At 42.0% G+C, this 12,956-nt stretch overlaps 1 protein-coding gene across 1 annotated transcript in view; it reads right to left on the bottom strand.

The window, feature by feature from the left end:
* LOC109888736 (CD82 antigen) overlaps nucleotides 1–12,729 on the bottom strand; it is a 44,279-nt gene extending 31,550 nt beyond the window's left edge. Inside the window, exon 1 of the mRNA XM_020479907.2 lies at nucleotides 12,623–12,729. The gene's annotated coding sequence lies outside the window, so the exon portion shown is untranslated. The remainder of the gene's footprint in view (nucleotides 1–12,622) is intronic.
* Between the last annotated feature and the right edge of the window lie 227 nt (nucleotides 12,730–12,956).

Raw genomic sequence — 12,956 nt, forward strand, 5'->3', positions numbered from 1 at the left:
GAGACAAGGCGGAGCTTTACCTAGCATAGACTTATAGATGACCTGGAGCCAGTGGGTCTGGCGACGAATATGTAGCGAGGGCCAGCCGACTAGAGCATACAGGTCACAGTGGTGGGTGATATAAGGGGCTTTGGTAACCAAATGGATGGCACTGTGATTAGAGTATTGGAAGCTATTTTGTAGATGACATCGCCGAAGTCGAGGATCGGTAGGATAGTCAGTTTTACTAGTGTAAGTTTGGCGGCGTGAGTGAAGGATGCTTTGTTGCCAAATATAAAGCCTATTCTAGATTTGATTTTGGATTGGAGATGTTTAACTTCTTATGGATGAGGGGCAGTATTGAGTAGCTTGGATTAATAAGGTGCCCAGAGTAAACTGCCTGCTACTCAGGCCCAGAAGCTAGGATATGCATATTATTAAGTAGATTTGGATAGAAAACACTCTGACGTTTCTAAAACTGTTTGAATGATGTCTGTGATTATAACAGAAATCATATGGCAGGCAAAAACTGAGAAAAAATCCAACCTGGAAGTGGGAAATCTGAGGGTTGTAGGTTTCAAGTCTTTGCCTATACAATATACAGTGTCTTTGGGGTCATATTGCACATCCTAGGGCTTCCACTAAATGTCAACAGTCTTTAGAACCTTGTTTCAGGCTTCTACTGTGAAGGGGGAGAGAATAAGAGCTGATTGAGTAAGGGGTCTGCCATAAGGCCATGAGCTCGGTCAGGCGCCCATCCGTGAGAGGTAGCTGCGTTCCATTGCATTTCTAAAGACAAAGGAATTCTCCGGTTGAAACATTATTGAAGATTTATGATAAAAGAATTCCTTAGAATTGATTCTATACATCGTTTGACATGTTTCTACGAACTGTAGAGGATTTATTTATTTATTGTACTTTTTGTCTGGCCTGCGTGTCGTGAATTTGGATTTTTGAACTAAACGCGCGAACAACAAGGAGGTATTTGGACATAAATCGAACTTTATCGAACAAAACAAACATTTATTGTGGAACTGGCATTCCTGGGGGTGCATTCTGATGAAGATCATCAAAGGTAAGTGAGTATTTATAATACTATTTCTGACTTCTGTTGACTCCACAACATGGCGGATATCTTCATTGCTTGTTTTGGTCTCTGAGTGCTGTACTCAGATTATGGCACGGTGTGCTTTTCGGTAAAGCTTTTTTGAAATCTGACACAGCGGTTGCATTAAGGAGAAGTTTATCTAAAGTTCCATGCATAACACTTGATTCTTTTATCAATGTTTATTATGAGTATTTCTGTAAATTGATGTGGCTCTCTTCAAAATCACAGGATGTTTTGGAAGCAAAACATTACTGAACGTAACGCGCCAATGTAAACTGAGATTTTTGGATATAAATATGAACTTTATCGAACAAAACATACATGTATTGTGTAACATTAAGTCTTATGAGTGTCATCTGATGAAGATCATCAAAGGTTAGTGATGAAATGTATCTCTATTTCCGCTTTTTGTGACACTTTGGCTGGAAAAATGGCTGTGTTTTTCTTTGACTAGGTACTGACCTAACATAATCAGATGGTGTGCTTTTTGAAATCGATCACGGTGGTGGGATTAACAACAATTTGTGGTGTGAAATACTTGTATGTTTGAGGAATTTGAATTATGAGATTTCTGTTTGAATTTGGCGCCCTGCACTATCACAGGATCTCAGCCGTAAGAAGTTAATATGAGTCTGGAAGGAGAGTTTACAGTCTAGCCAGACACCTAGGTATTTGTAGTTGTCCACATGTCCTAGGTCAGAACCGTCCAGAGTAGTGATGCTAGTCGGGCGGGTGGATGCGGCCAGTGAACGGTTGAAAAGCATGCATTTGGTTTTACTAGCGTTTAAGAGCAGTTGGAGGCCACGGAAGGTGTGTTGTATGCCATTGAAGCTCATTTGGAGGTTAGTTGACACAGTGTCCAAAGAAGGGCCAGATGTATACAGAATGGTGTTGTCTGCGTAGAGGTGGATCAGGGAATCACCCACAGCAAGAGCGACATGGTTGATATATACAGAGAAAATAGTCGGCCCGAGAATTGAACCCTATGGTACCCCCATAGAGACTGCCAGAGTTCCGGACAACAGGATTTGACACACTGAACTCTTATCTGAGAAGTAGTTTCTGCCCCTGACTCCGAGGTCGAGCAACAACTTGCTCTCCTTGAGTGACTGTTCGGAAAGTTATGATTAAATGACTGAACAAATCATTTTAAATGGAACTGTAACTAAGTAAACTTATACTCTGTTTTATTATATCTGATTAACAATATGAGTTCATACGATGGGATTGTGTGACACAGACAAGGAGTAATTAAAGTTAATGAACACCATTCCAACTAGGAAGAAACTAATGGGTTGTGGACTGTGTAAACAGATAAGGTCGTTAACCTATGGTTGAACCTACGGAACTGAGCTCTGGGGTTTTTAGATAAGACAGTGAGTGCATTCCTAATTTCTGTTAATTAGAACTGTCAGCTCAGTGGTGATCGATAATGTTGAGGGGTCAAAAGTTACCTTAGTAAGTTAGAATTAACTTTTCACCTCACTTTGTCCCGGTCGAGAGGAGGGGATTCTGTTAAAACAATGAAATGACGTCATGATTTATATATAAACTGTTGCTCGTGGTGACGTGGCAGCGCGCTCTGAGAATAAATTCTGTTACCTATTATTAAAAAGACTGGTCTCCGTCTATTTTATGCAAACAAGAATCTTACAAATTCTCATAAAATAGATTAAGGGTTTTCAATTAATGAAAGCACATTGGCATAATTAAATTACAGTAACAGTGACAGGGGAAAGGGCTGGGTGTGGGAAGTGCATGGGAAAGTGTCAAGCAGGTGGAGAGGAAGAGAGACAACTCATCTAGCATATGAGGTGAAATATAAAAACAGCGTTGGAGTGGCATATCACATTTAACAAACCAAACATTGAAATACCATTGCAGAAAGTAAAATAAAAACCCAAACTGGTCCATGCAGCAATACTGGTATATAGTAAAAGAGGGTATACTGCCTATCCCTGCAGTGGTGTTTCACCCTCCTTAATATCCCCAAGTCCTGTGTTAGAGCCTATATAGCAATTCTACTGTCATCTCCACTTCTAGATAACAGCAACAACAACCTCTTTTTACAGTGTGTAGGGATTCACCCATACTGGTCGCAGATTCAAATGTTTAAGTTCAGAATGCATCAGTCTGCGGACCCCAAACCGATCCAAATGTAGAATGCATTGGTCAGAAAATCAATTACAACTGTTAGGCATTGCCAATTCACTAAAATATTTTGTTCATATTACTTTCTTTCTACCTTCTGAAAATACCTAAAGTGACAACTGATGCGTCCTCTCCTTCAATGTCAAACTAAGCATGTAACTGTGTTGATAGTCATTGATCTACAAGTGATTTTGCATGCCGAGTAACCCCATGGAATATCAGTAGCCTAGTCAAACTGGGCACAGTGCCCAGCTTTAAGCGCTGACCAATGCCAGATATGCGGCCTGTTCCTGATCTTGCACATCTGCATGGCACTCTCAGCGTTTATATACATCCGTCGGCATACCGTGAATAAGGCCAAGTTTACATTGGATCATCAAGGCTTCTCATGGGTTTTAACACACACGCACATACGCTTTGCTCCTCTCAGTCCACCCTGCCTGTTTGCCTGCACGATCCCTTCCCTCTGTTCACATGGCAGAGCAATCGTTGCAAGGCACTACTGTGTCGTAGCTCTTAATATGAGCAGGATGTAGTGTCAGTTTGAGTCTCACACTGAGACCAGATACAGTACACACACACACACAAACACACACACACACACACCATTAGTGGTTATTACATAGGCATAATTATTTGTCACGCCTGCTCCCGCTCTCCCTCTCTGGCGCTCGAGGGTGCCAGGCTGCAATTCATTACGCACACATGTCACCATCATTACGCGTATCAGCGCTCATTGGACTCACCTGGACTCCTTCACCTTGTTGATTGCCCCATCTATCAAAGTCTGTTCCTCCATGTGTTCTGCATTATTGTTGTTTACCTGTTCCCCTGTCCAGACGCTGTCCGTGTTCTGTTTCATGTCCGTGTTTCATTAAATGTTCACTCCCTGTACTTGATTCTTGTCTCCAGCATCTGCCCTCACAGAATGCTGACACCAATATGTGAAGCATGAGGGAGTTTTTGTTTTTTTGTTTTTGTTGCTGATGTTGGGTCTGGGTGCCGTCGCCAATGAAACCGAGAGTGCCTCAGCTGGCTCGTCGGGGTTCCATGTCTTAGCTGGCTCAAGAGGTTTTCTTGCCTCTGTAGGCACCCGTCATGCTTCAGCCGGCTCGTCGAGCTCTCACGCCTCAGTGGGATCGTCAGGCTTTCACGCCTCAGCCGGATTGTCAGGCTCCCATGCCTCAGCCGACTCCCACAACATCTGCAGGCTCGTCGGGCTTCTACACATCAGCTGGCTTGTCCAGCGCCCATGCCTCCGCCAGTCCGTCAGGCTCGCCCAGGTCTGCCCTTCATTACGCACACCTGTCACCATCATTACGCGCATCAGTGCTCATTGGACTCACCTGGACTCCTTCACCTTGTTGATTGCCCCATCTATCTCTGTCTATTCCTCCTTTGGTTCCCCGTGTCAGCATTATTGTCATTATGTTTTCATTTCTAGACGCAGTCCTGTACTGTTCCATGCCCATTGTTAATTAAATGTTCACTCCCTGTACTTGCTTCTCATCTCCAGCATCTGCCCTCACATTATTAACGTGTAAGGACAGGATTGATCAGAACCAGATATCCTAGTCGAGCACATAAAAACAAGTAGGCCTAAGTACAGTAACAGCAGATACTATAGTCTACTACACAAAGCACATAATCCTTAACACCAGAACCGCTAAAGCAGCCATTTGGACTGCTCATTAATCAAATGATCTTATTACTCTGCCATTTTTAAAGTCATGGCCCCCTCTGTCCTTGACTTTTTCTAAATATGTCGATATAACACACAGTCATTGTTAGAATCTTAATATCACAAACTGAACTGGAGTTCTAACCAGTTTTAGGAGGGCATGTAATTTTTTGGAAAAGGGGTTATATGGTAGGAGACCCCATTACTGAGAGAGAGAGAGAGAGAGAGACAGAAGAAAGGCTGACTGCAATTTGCATATTTTTGTTTGTTTTCTAAAGAAAACAAAATCAGAGATGTTTTGGGGTTGCTTTGCTGCCTCTGGCAATGGGTGTCTTGAACATGTGCATGACATCATGAAATCAGGAGAATACCAAGCACAGGAGGTTGGTGGCACCTTGACGGGCACGTGATAATGGCTGGAGCGAAATAAGTGGAAAGGTATCAACAACATCAAACACATGGTTTCCATTTGTTTGATGCCATTCCATTTGCTTAGTTCCATCCACTATTATGAGCCATCCACCCCTCTGCAGCCTCCACTGATACCAAGGCATTTTGGAGCGCAAAGCTCGGTCTCCATATAAGGTCAATGACCCAAACACACTTCGAAAAGCACCCGGGATTGGTTAAAGACTAAACACTGGACTGTTTTGAAGTGGCCAGCAATGAGGCCAGATCTGAAAACTTGTGGAGAGATCTGAAAACAGCAGTTGGGAGAAGGCACTTTTTTGTTTTTACATACACTAGGTGTACAAAATAGGGATGCACAATACATCGGTGAACATATCGGAATCGGACGATATTAGCTAAAAATGCCAACATCGGTATAGCCCCGATGTCTAGGTTAACGCCAATGTTAAAAACCGATGTCTAAGCTAACGTGCATACCTATATAATGTAGGTACAGGAAGTAATGACACCACGTAAACGTTTGCGCTACACGTGCAACACAGCATTCCGAACCTAGCCCACAATGTCTGCTGTGTGGATCGAGCAGTCATTTGAAAGAGTAAGATATTTTCAGTGAGACAACTCAAAAGCAAAATCCATTAATCCATTAATGCCAAGATAATGGAATTCATTGCCCTTGACAATCAACCGTTCTCTGTTGTGGGTGTGTTGGCTTTAGCGACTGGTCGAGCACCGGTACACACTAACATTACCAAGTGCGCTATTGTTCACCCTACCGGAGTTACACAGTAATAGAGTCACTGCTATTAGCTTCACAACATACTATATACTATAACACTATTTTAACACTATTTGACAATAACACTATTTGATGAGATAAATAAGCTTTTAATTTGACATGTCAAATAACACTATTATAGAATGTTGTGTGTGCTGAATTTACACATGCAAACTAAGCTCCACCACTACTATCAGTAGAATTTTCAAAGCTGTACAAAAAAGTCTGCAAGCAAACACCTGCCACAAATGATGTGTTTACAATACTGTTGGCTAGAAAGCATTATATGTCCGACCGCAACTTCTGGGGTAGCTAGCTTTAGCTTTGTACCTAGCTAGCACCAATATAACCAGCCTGAAAACAATGACCAGTAGAAACTGCAGACATTTTCATTATTGTTAGCAATGTGTTGGAGCTCCCCCTTGGGTTGTGTCGTGGCGGAGATCTTTGTGGGCTATACTCGGCCTTGTCTCAGGATGGTAAGTTGGTGGTTGAAGATATCCGTCTAGTGGTGTGGGGGCTGTGCTTGGCAAAGTGGTGGGGTTATATCCTTCCTGTTTGGCCCTGTCCGGGGGTATTATCGGATGGGGCCACAGTGTCTCCTGACCCCTCCTGTCTCAGCCTCCAGCATTTATGCTGCAGTAGTCTACGTGTCGGGGGGCTAGGGTCAGTTTGTTATATCTGGAGTACTTCTCCGGTCTTATCCGGTGTCCTGTGTGAATTTAAGTATGCTCTTTCTAATTCACTCTTTCTCTCTTTCTTTCTCTCTCTCGGAGGACCTGAGCCATAGGACCAGGCGTCAGGACTACCTGGCATGATGACTCCTTGCTGTCCCCAGTCCACCTGGTCGTGCTGCTGCTCCAGTTTCAACTGTTCTGCCTGCGGCTATGGAACCCTGACCTGTTCACCGGATGTGCTACCTGTCCCAGAACTATTATCTGACCATGCTGGTCATTTATGAACATCTTGGCCATGTTCTGTTATAATCTCCACCTGGCACAGCCAGAAGAGGAATGGCCACCCCTCATAGTCTGGTTCCTCTCTAGGTTTCTTCCTAGGTTTCTACAGAGTTTTTCCTAGCCATCGTGCTTCAACACCTGCATTGCTTGCTGTTTGGGGTTTTAGGCTGGGTTTCTGTACAGCACTTTGCGATATCAGCTGATGTACGAAGGGCTATATAAATACATTTGATTTGATTTAGGAATCCTTGTGAGTAAGTATTAGCTAGGTTGCGACTTGTTGTTCGCCTATTGAAATTGAACTTCAGTTTATGAAAATAAATAGCTAACCAGCTACTTAACCCTGTTGCCCAAAGCTAACATTATAAGCAGCCAGCTAGCTTCATCTGGCTAGTAAGGCTCGACCGGACCGAGTTATGTGTTGTGAAGCTAGCCACAATAAGGATTTGGCACAATAGTGCCAAAAATAAGGAACTTGCAGAAGTAATTGCATGTCACTATGATTTACTTGCTGAGCATATGGAAGTTTATACTGTCTTCTCTGGAATGTCAAAATCCATTCAAAAAGATTTGATAACTTCCATCGCGTCATCCATTAAAAGTGAGATTAAAAAGAGGGGTTGACGTAGCGTATTTTTTCACACCCGCTCAAGTAGGCTTTCCACTTTCCTCCGGTATTTATTTAGCAAAGGTAATAACCCATCATCACTTCAGACAAACACAAGCAAAAACTCTTTCCATAAATGTTGCAGCAGCCTAGGCACACCTAAAGATTTGAGATCTGACATGCTGTATTGGATGAAACAGAGACGATTTTTCAGTCTGATCAACTGTATGCTACTAATAAGAGCAGCTGCATACAGCCTTTGCGCCCTGTTCATCTGGTCAGGGTAAACTAATTGGTTACATTATGTATTTATAGTCCATTTGTTTGTGAGAAGAAAATGTGATAACATTTAGTTTATATTCAAACCTGGGCTGGCTAGATTGCCTCAACCTTTTCAATCCAAAATTATTAACTGGAATTAATCAATCAACATAATAGTGATGACAGACTGAGTTAATTTTTAATTAGGCCTGCAGTTGCATATGCCTGCACTATGCAAACATGCAAAAAGCAAGCCGTATGAGTTCTATTGTTCATCAGTTGTTGTCTCTGTGTCTGGGTAGAGGAAACACACTGCTGGTCTAGTCTAAATATAATTCATATGAACAAATATAAGGTACCCCCCCCCCCCCCCCAGGAGGTTTTGAAAACCAGGTGACCGGATTAGAAAAACTGGTCCTATAATGGCCCGTACAAAACATTGTTTAGGTATGTGGATGATCAGGACTTTATCCAGGAACATTTAACAGGCTACATCAATGTGTCAAGTGTGCGAGATGGCAGTCTTTGTTAGACTTTGTGAATTCTGAGATTAACTTCATGGAGAAACTTTTTGACCAAACACTGGTGCTGCTGTAATGGAATGTATATGCTTTTTGTATTTACAGTGTGTTGTATTAGTTTTTTGTCTTCCCAGTGAAATCCTGTCCTGCTCTCAGTGGAAGAGTTGAGCTCTTCTCCTACACCCTCCATCCATGATGAGCCTGTCCTGCACTGAAGCCTCTGAACACCTCAACCCCTGTCCTGCACTGAAGTCTATGAACACCTCAACCCCTGTCCTGCACTGAAGCCTATGAACACCTCAACCCCTGTCCTACACTGAAGCCTCTGAACACCTCAACATCTGTCCTGCACTGAAGTCTATGAACACCTCAACCTCTGTCCTGCACTGAAGTCTATGAACACCTCAACCCCTGTCCTGCACTGAAGCCTCTAAACACCTCAACCCCTGTCCTGCACTGAAGCCTCTGAACATCTCAACCCCTGTCCTGCACTGAAGCCTATGAACACCTCAACCCCTAGCCTGCACTGAAGCCTATGAACACCTCAACCCCTGTCCTGCACTGAAGTCTATGAACAGTGTGACAGAGATGAAAATATCCGTTAGAAATGTAGGCATGGGTTGCTAATATGACTAGGATTGTGAAAGAAATTAAGTTTAGTTTATATAAAATAATTTCCTCCACGGATATGGTCGGATTTTGGCTAGGCTACTTTAAAGCAAGGTAGCAAAACGTTCAGGTTTCAAACGATTAAGTATATCTTTTCATACTACCTCCAGCTCCTTGCAAAGTGGTGTGTGACGTGCTGATGAAGCATGCCTTCCATTGTCTGTGCATTTGGTGTTTGAGATGCTGACATATTTTCCGCTCAAAGGCTTTGTATCTGTATGCTGTATGCATGTGATAAATAAGATACATAATGAATATACTGTACACACACGCGCCAATTTAACTTCACAAAATTATGCTAATTACCCTATAGACCGATAAGCATGACCTGTCAAATGTATTTCCATCGACTGGTATTTAAGTAAATGAATAGGCTAAAAAGCATTATTTCGTAATGGTATTTTTTCTTCTTAATTGTCAGGCGGCAATTTTACTTTCTATTTTTTGGGGGGGCAAAATCAGGCTATTACCAGCTAACGGAAACCCTGAGTTGAACACCAGTTCTTACATTGATTTGGACTCGGTCACAGAAATGGGAAGTGCAATATGTATTTATTGCCGATTTCAAAGTGCCATGTGTTCTTTTCTGCTAAATCCTCTAGAGGGCAGAATTTGAAAGAACAATACTCAAAACGATACCAAAAAAAAAAAATATATATATATATATATATTTATTTTTTTTAAACAACAAAATGGGATGTTCTAAGTCCACAAAAATGCTTACCCTTTAATTCAGGTGCGCCCAAGCCAGAAAGTTGTGTTTGGCTGGAGGTGTTTCTGTAGCGCACATGTGATGGAGTTTTCAAAACAAATGTCCACTGGATTAATTCAAATAATCATGATTCTGCCAGGTAGGCATAAGCTACTGTGTTCCCTTTTAATTGCCTTCCCATCTACCTGAAAATGGTTAGGCTATCATTAGCATTTCTAACGGCTCCACAAAGTGGTGGACGTGTGACCCGATTCAGGAAACCAGGGGTATGTTGCAAGTCACGACTTCACAGGAGAGCCATTTGAACATTTATTTGTATCAAAATGAGTTTTTTAGCAGAAATGCCTTCTGGAACATGTGAACTTTCATGTGCCTTAATAACAAACTTGTATGCTATCTGTAAATATGAATAAAATTGTTAAATTAAGAGCCTTGTTGGTTAAGCTACAGAAAAAGTTGGCAACCTTCCCACTAGCCATGATTGGCTGAGATAATGAGTGGGCTGGACTTGCCGAGAGAGGATTGGTCTGCCATATAGATGGCTTCTGTCTATTTGAGCTGGTCAGTCTGTGTTTGTAATCCTGTTGAACGAACCTTTTAAACAAAATAATCAAGTAATTGAGCTGCATATGTGTTGCTCTCCATTTTCTGGAGGATCGAGTTTTGAAATCAGTGGAATTAGAGTATGATAGCTAAAGAGAAGGAGAAAACACCGGTCTCCGGATTATGTCTTCAATCCAAGGGCAACCGTGGCATGGCATCCATGACAAGAAGATGCGTCCATCATGCATGATAGATAGTCTAGCTAGCTACTTTTCAGATATTACACTTTTCTACTTTTGACAGAAAGTGGTTCCATTTCAAGCTAGTGTACTGTTAGCCAATTAGCTAACATTAGCTGATTGGCTCCCTAGCAGCAGGGACTGGGAGACTAGTCAGGATCGAGGAGAATTTAGCTAGCAACAGCAAGCAAGCTAGCTAAATTGCCATAAATGTTTGCTTATCGACCTGTCCCAAAATGAATGTAGTTGGTTCAGAGTTGGTTTTGATATTTCAACCACCTGATTGCGTATGGTATGGGAGGACAAAATCAACATGGACGGACGGACGCACGCGCGGTCTGGTCAACATGTAATGCAACAATGCTGTAACGTTAGGCGATATGCATCTTTCAAATTATTATTATAGCACACCGCACATCATCGTCGTTAAGCTGGAAAAATTATACAGAAAGGCAAAGCGACAGCAGCGAACAGCCTGCTCTGCCCCTGTCGAGTCTGCTGCTACGTTGTGCTTTTAGCTGACTCAACATTACAATTGAAGCAGTTGGTGCTTTGGAAACAAGCTGAAGTCCTGCCTGACTGCTGGGAACATGTCCACAACTTCATCAGCAAGTTGTCAAACTATTGTAAATAAGTGACAAATGTATGTGTGCAGTGCCCAACATCCTTAGCTAGCTAGCTAAAATTCAATCCATGTGTTTGTCATTGAAGCTAGCTAGCAGCAGGCAGGCTACAACAAGCTAAATCAGCTGATGCTTCGTTTTGCCCCCGTGCCTGTGTTTCATAGTGAGTGAGTCATGCGCAAGACAGGTAGTGGAACACAATGCTCGCAAATGGATTGTCTTCCAACTGACACAAATGGAAGTGTCAGTTGGGAAGTGGAGTGTGCAATGTTTCAATGCTCATTTTGGCCAAAACACTTGCAGACTCAAGTGATCACTATTGAACACAACAGCAAGTGGCCACTATATAAAGGGCTTAATGGCCAATTGTTTGGTTTCAGATTAAATTCAGCCTATGACTGTGGTACTCTTAGAAAATAAAAGGTTCTACCTGGAACCAAAAAGGGTTCTCCTATGGGGACAGCAGAAGAACCCTTTTGGAAACCTTTTTTCTAAGTGTTGATAGAACTTAATTGCCCCCTAGCGGTCATACGAAATAGGACCAGATTATGCATAGTGCATGTGGAATTTTATGAATTTTCTCAACGTTTTAACGGAAAACCGATTAAAGGCGTTAAAACGTTAATACGTGTTTTTCTATTTGTCACATCCATAATATTCACATCTGTGAGTCCATTACCCTGGTATGGTACAGCCCTCCTTCTGGGGTTAAATATTTTAGTACCTTGTTATGGGTCCCCAGCGTTCTCCGTTTAACAACAACTGTCAGCTCACAGGAAAAATGGAGGAGGCACATGGACACAGAATCCGTTTACACCAAGTTGTATTGCACCAAGCCAGGAGCTACAACATTCATGGGACCATCTCTCCAGACCAAGGCCAAAGCAAATGAATAAAAAACACAATTTATAGATTGTGTCAGCTATTCAATGCAAGAAGTGTGAACTTCACAAATCGCCCAACGGTTATTGTATTGTAGCTAACGTTATACATACAGCCAGAGGGAAAATGTTCCTACAACTTTCTTTCTAATCACCAAATTCAACCAGGGCGCATAGCGCTCACTCATCGTTTCTCTATCTTACCCGAGGCTTGACAGCTGTCCATAACTTCGGGATGTGATGGGAAGTTCCACTTTTCCTAGCACATTTCCCTATCAAATGTTATTCACAGTAAATTACTAATAGCTATCTACAGCTACCTAGCGTATGGCTCATTTATAAACCAGATAACTTTAGCTCTATTCAGAAATGTAAACTAGCTAGCCATATTAAGTTAGCTATATAGCGTGCTGACTATCATTAGAGTTATCAAAATACCTCGTGACTTTGTCTAATATTAACTAATATCTAATAACCCCACAAATAAACAAATACTTACTTTTTGGTGTAAAATGTGGAGAGAACAGTTGGCCGTCTTCTTGTCTGTCCCGTTGTGCGTGTGAGAGAACGGGATGTGTGTCAGTGACAGGCCACGCGATTGGCTGTGAAGGCGTGGTAGATCCCCACAGTGCGGTAGACATGGCTTAATTCCTCTTTCATGTCTGTAAAAAAGTCATACTGTACAGTTTGTTAAATGATAGGCCACTGCAACATGTTTTTCTCTGCAATAATTATTGCAATTCATGAACATAATACTTTAAATGTTACATTTCATGTTGTTCTTACTGTTCTCTTCAATAACATGATAATATCATTTTTAAAGGCCTTCAACT

This window comes from Oncorhynchus kisutch, linkage group LG4 (assembly GCF_002021735.2).
Source record: "Oncorhynchus kisutch isolate 150728-3 linkage group LG4, Okis_V2, whole genome shotgun sequence".
NCBI classification, from domain to species: Eukaryota; Metazoa; Chordata; class Actinopteri; order Salmoniformes; family Salmonidae; genus Oncorhynchus; species Oncorhynchus kisutch.